Raw genomic sequence first — 6000 nt, forward strand, 5'->3', positions numbered from 1 at the left:
TACAGATGTGGTTCGCACTTGGACTTCTAGTATACATAAGTACATATATTACTTTGATTATGTGAAGCCATAAAAACAACTCGACAAAACGCCTTGAGGCCCTCACAAATCTGCTTAGGCTATTTATTTCTATTCCAACTCCAAACTCACAGGGATATCTGAACTGTATGAACTCCGATGTGTTAAAGCCTTACTCTCAAAAAGGCCGGACAACCAAGAAGGAAAACAGCTTCTACAACTGACATCTAGCAATACTCTCAACCTTACCGCGTGTGACTAGTTAGAAGCGCTACAACTCATCAAGTCGGACCCTCATGTAAGCACTCGACGCTCCCAATTGGAACGAGAGTTTCTACAAAGGTGGCATTTTGAAACTGCGTGCAAAATGTCAGCAAACTATTTTACAAAAACAGTGCACATTTCACCTACATCGGATAATTCTAACTATACTAAATACTACCTTCAATTTAAAGCAAACATTATGGATTTCTTTCTACTAGACTTTAGATTTTATTTATACCAGTTGTTTGTTCGATACGCCACTCGGCAAGATTTGACGAATCGAAGACAGCTTATAATAGATAGCCCACAAATTATACGAAGATCGAACAACTGGTTGTGAGGACCAGAAATCAAGGTTATTTTCTTAAAAAGAATGCAGATATATTTTCTAATATTACTGGTAATTAGTCAGTTATTCGACAAGCGACCGCCTCATAAATCAGCGCTGACGCATTTTTACCATACACTTTTTTGACATGCTGTATGATCCTAAATATTTACTCGTATATATCAGTATAGAGCTGTATTTTCGTAGCTTAAAGTTATCTTTGTTCAAGAAGACACAGTGTAACGTCGCTAGCCATGGTTACCGAGCAAACTCGCGGCTACTGATAAGGAAACCGTCGCCACATGTGATTCTATAACCATGATACTAAGCAATCACACATGAGCGCGGTGTTTACTGTCGGCGGCTACAACAAGTGTCTCTCCGAAACCTTATCTTTAGAACTATGTTTATTTCATTGTGTGTCTGTCTGGCTGAGCGAGTGTTCGCTTCAGCCGAAGACGACGTTGATGAACTCGACCTCAATGAACACTTGTGTTTGCTCAATGAAAGCGACGTGTTTTTTTTCCTCCGCTGCCATTATGTGATTTATATATACATACATACATATGTATGTGTGCAAGTGATTATGTGTGACTATATGGACCAGCATATGAGTGTTCTTGTGTATATATGATCTGTATGTACTGTGTGGTGTCTCATGTTGTTTATGCCTTCGGTTTTACTGTAAATAAAGGCAAGTGTTCAGCTCAAATTTCGAGCAGACGACGCTTACTATCACTTGTTGTTGTTGTCGCACCATACTACATGTTGCATGAGTTATCAATGACTATGGTGTCTCTGAACCACACATAAACACATACAGACAGACGATAAGCGAAATGAGCGCTGGTGTCGGTGACACAAAGCCCATAAAACACCCATTAAAAAAGTGCACGTTCTTGGCTGCTACTTTCGTGTTCATGGCCAGAGATAGTGTTAATGTTACCTGTGTGTGTGTTTTTTTTTTTGTCCACATCAATGCTACTCTGCCTTTCTTTGCTGTAATCTTTCGCGCGAATATCTCGAAGTAAAAAAACATAAGACAAAAAAGAGCTCTACATGTCCACATACTTTGACATTTACGAAATTTGCGCAGAAGTCACGTTTTTTCGGCGGGTTTTTGTGCTTTGTTGCCGCCACCGAGTCACACGCTCGCTGTGACGCAGCCGCCTAACAAGCGTTCGCATTGGCTGCCGCGCATGCGCAATACGAGAGGACTCTTCAGTCGGCTGTTTGCTGTCGCTGTGGTGTTTAGTGTCGCTTGGCGACTTGACCCTTGGCGCTCCGACACGTTTTTGTGGTTTGTGGCGTTGTTTGCCGTCATTCCTGGTTCCCAGCAAAATTTACTTTAGTTTTATATATTTTTTTTCCTCAAAACTGTCTTTCGTAAATTAACATTAATTTCGTTGCTTAGCAGCCACAAGTGCTTCGCCACTCTAGCTATTTCGTACTTATGGTCTCTGATTTCATATTAAATTTAATTCTTGCGGCTTAACCTGCTTTGCAGTGGTTTGTAATTGGAACCTTGCAGTTTTATGACTGTTCATATTTTTGTGTTATTATATTGTATATTCTTGGTTTTTATGGAAGTATTTTATTGGTTTCCTTATTACTTAAGAACTACGTGTCGAATTTTATGGTCGCACCGAGTTTATTTTGTTGATTTTGTTAATGAATTTAGAGTTTATTTTCATTTTATGGCATTCGTATTTTTATTATATATTGTATTTTATATACATATATATAAGTATTAATATTAGGGTGGCTCACCATTAAGTCAATGTACAAAGCTTCATTAATATGCCAGAACTAGTCCCTCGGTTTTTGAGATATATGTATATCTGAAAATTTTCACATGTCCTTTGCTTTCTAAGAAGCTGCTTATTTGTTAGAATTGCCGATTCCGAACCATTATACAATATAGCTACCATATAAACTGATTAATCAAACTGAAGTCGCTGTATGAACAGCCTTTTTTAATTGACGAGATATCTTCACGAAATTTAACACATATTATTAACTAAGTCCTACAATCTCCGAACATATTTCTTTAATAGGACTACTATAACATATAGCTGTCACACAAAGTGACTGATCAAAATAAACTTTTTTATTTTACAAGATATCGTTACGAAACTTGACACAGTTTATTATCCAAGACAACGTTATTGTTCAGATCGGACCCATATGACATATCGCTGCTCTTCTTCTTCTTCTTCTGTGCGACCCATTTTAATGCTTTTCCATGTTTTTCCCTTCGTTTGCCATTATATATCGCGAATATGATCATAATCGTAAAAATAATACGATTTTTTGTACTAAATCGGATTTAGCGCCATCTATCGGAATTTCTTAGCCCTCACATTTTGACCAAAGCCAGTTGCATGGTAATTTCATATTAAATTTCTTATGTTCAAACTTAAATGGGTGAATTTCAATTTCTCAGCCTGTTAATATTCCAATATTCTCAGAATGATTTTGGAAACTTGAAACTCCATGCTTCGAAAATGAAAGCAGATGAATAGAGTTTACAATAGATGACATAACCCATATATCGAAATAATCACAGTTTTCAAGCACCGAGAATGTTAAATAACTCTGAACAAGTTAGATTGCTTGGCAACAATTCTCATATGAATAAAACCACCTTAATGTACACATGCTTACTTTCCCAGTTGGGTTGTTATGCTCACTTATTCTCAAGCCTTGATAATTTTGGTAATTTGAACCGAATCGCTAGATGTGCGATAAGGTTTGGTTGGTATTTAAAATAAAATATGAAAAGAGTTGAAAATTGATTTGAAGAAAAGGTCAAAAGAGATTATCAAGTTAACAATAAATAATATTATATGTGGTGCTGTACATTTTTCATACGAAAATCATAGTTTATTACATATTAAATTCAATTAGAGTGATACTGCTGCGTAATGCGCTTTACAAGCAGTTGTTGATTGTAGGGAAAATAAAATAAGTAATAATTAATGTTGGAAAAAACTTACAATCACATGAATTTGGTCGATAACCTATGGAAAACTTTTAGAAAACTAATTATATGCTTATCATATGTTTATTTAACGAAAAGTTGAAAGATTCGTGTGACTGAGACCACTGTTTGATTAAAGGTTATTTTTAGAGTTCTAATGTAAAATAATGACGGCATTTAATGGAAGACTGACTTTCGTTCGGAATTTATAGGCGTTTTTATAAATGCATACTACTTAGATATAACTCAATATCATTAGGGAGACTCATAGCTCTAGCAGTCATATAATGTGTCGACGATGTTTTGCCAGAAGTTATTCTCCTTTCTAACAAGTAGTAAGATCATGGACAATGTAGCAGAATCAGAAGCATATTGTGATTGAAAGTTATTAGACAATAAATAAATACGCCAGAGACATTCAATTTTACAACATTATCCAAATTTTAGAATAGGCGTGGCACCGCTCACATTTCGGTCAAAACCCATATCTCAAATTTGGTATTTAATGTTATCATCATATTCCTATATTTCTGTGCGAAAATGAACGAAATCAGACTACAACCACGCTTACTGCCCATATAACACAATTTTAAATTCCTTCTGATTATTTCACTATCCAGTATGAAAATCAAGCACAGTTGAATGTATCGAGCAAAAATGGTCCAAATCGGACTATGTGGACCCCAATTCATATTTCGAACTTTTTATCAAAAATATCGGTCAATCTGTGAGATATATTTGAAATTCAAAGAGAATCCTTTTCTGAAAATAATATAAACTACCACATACTGCATATATTGATTTTCGTTGTTATAACAAGCTTTATACACCTGAAAGTATTTCCCTGGCTTTGATCCCGACAAGTTGCAATAGTATAAAATTTTCGGTTAGACCCAAACTTAGCCCTTCCTTACCTGTTTATTCTAATAATAAAATGTTTTAAGCATATCACAAAGCGAGTTGAGCCTGTCAGGAATTTATTAAGGTGGATAATATTAATTCAAGCCAAAGAGCGAAAAGAGAAAATGTCTAAAAGTCATTACTAATCACTCTTATTTCGAATAATCAGTTAATAACTTCTTCAAGAATTTAGGATTATATTATATAATATTAATACTAAAATATTATATTAATTAATACTCAAAAATTTGTATCCACTTTGCTTTTGAAGTACATGGCTTGCATTTTATTGACATCTTTTGAATCACTTCGGCCGTGTGGAATCCATCTTATTTATGCTCATGAAGATCCCGATGAGGCCCTAAAGAGAAAACTCTCACAATTGCAATTGTAAATATTGTACAATATATAGAATTTGCATCTCAAACATGCTGAAAGCATTTCGCCCAAGACTGGAACCGTATATAGCAACCTTCGTATTAACATTTAATCTACTATCTTCCAACACCACCCAACTGCCATCGCTTAGCCTTAACGAATCTTTCTTTACGACTATTGGACTTGTAGTATAAATTAATAAATGATTTTTTCCACAAAACAATTTTCTTTTTACAAGTTCGAGCATGCATTTCAGCCTATAATAATCACAATGATAATCACTTAACCAATTCGAACCATGTTTTAGCCATGTCAATACGACCGATGAACTAACTGCTAGACGCGACGGACGTTAGAGAGCGAGAAGAGTCGGAGCGCAGTACACGAGCGCATGTCAATCGATTTGACGCCTTGGCAGCTTGATTACTTGATTGCCGCGGCAATGTGTGCGTGCTTGTCACAAGTAAAGCTGCAGCAAAGCTGAAATGAGTCGCGTCAAGTTGCATGAAGTTGATATTTAACATTGATTACATTTAATGCGGCACAATAAATTTCTAATGAGTTAGCAGGCTGGCTGGCTGACGGAGCTGATGGGCAGCTTGACTAACTGACTGGCCGAAGGCATATTTTAGACAACCACAAAGCGAGTAGCGTTTGACTATTATTGACTTAGAATGACTAGAAAATTAATAAACCAGACGATTGGAATTTTTTAGTCGATACTTTTGTGCTTTTATACCCCGATTAAGTTTGCCACGAAATTTTTAACATTCAAACGGAAACGTCAAAGGCCCTATTAAAGATAAATGTATATAACTGTTTAGCACGACGAGTTGTGTCGATTTAGCTGTATCCGTCAGTCAACAAATACGCAACCTAATCCCTCAGTTTTTGAGATATCGATCTGAAATTTTGTACACTTCCTTTTCTGTTCAAGAAGCTGCTGGAAACGCCGATATGGGATCAGTCATACAAACTTAACAATCGAAATCATATCCTTGTATGGAAAACTTTTTTATTTGAAGAGATGTCTTCACGAAATTTGACAGGGATTATTTTCCAAGTGAACATTACAATCTTCTCATAAATTGTTTAGATCGGACCACTATAGCATGTAGCTGTCATACAA

Source organism: Bactrocera oleae, chromosome 6, assembly GCF_042242935.1.
Source record: "Bactrocera oleae isolate idBacOlea1 chromosome 6, idBacOlea1, whole genome shotgun sequence".
In the NCBI taxonomy this organism is placed as follows: domain Eukaryota; kingdom Metazoa; phylum Arthropoda; class Insecta; order Diptera; family Tephritidae; genus Bactrocera; species Bactrocera oleae.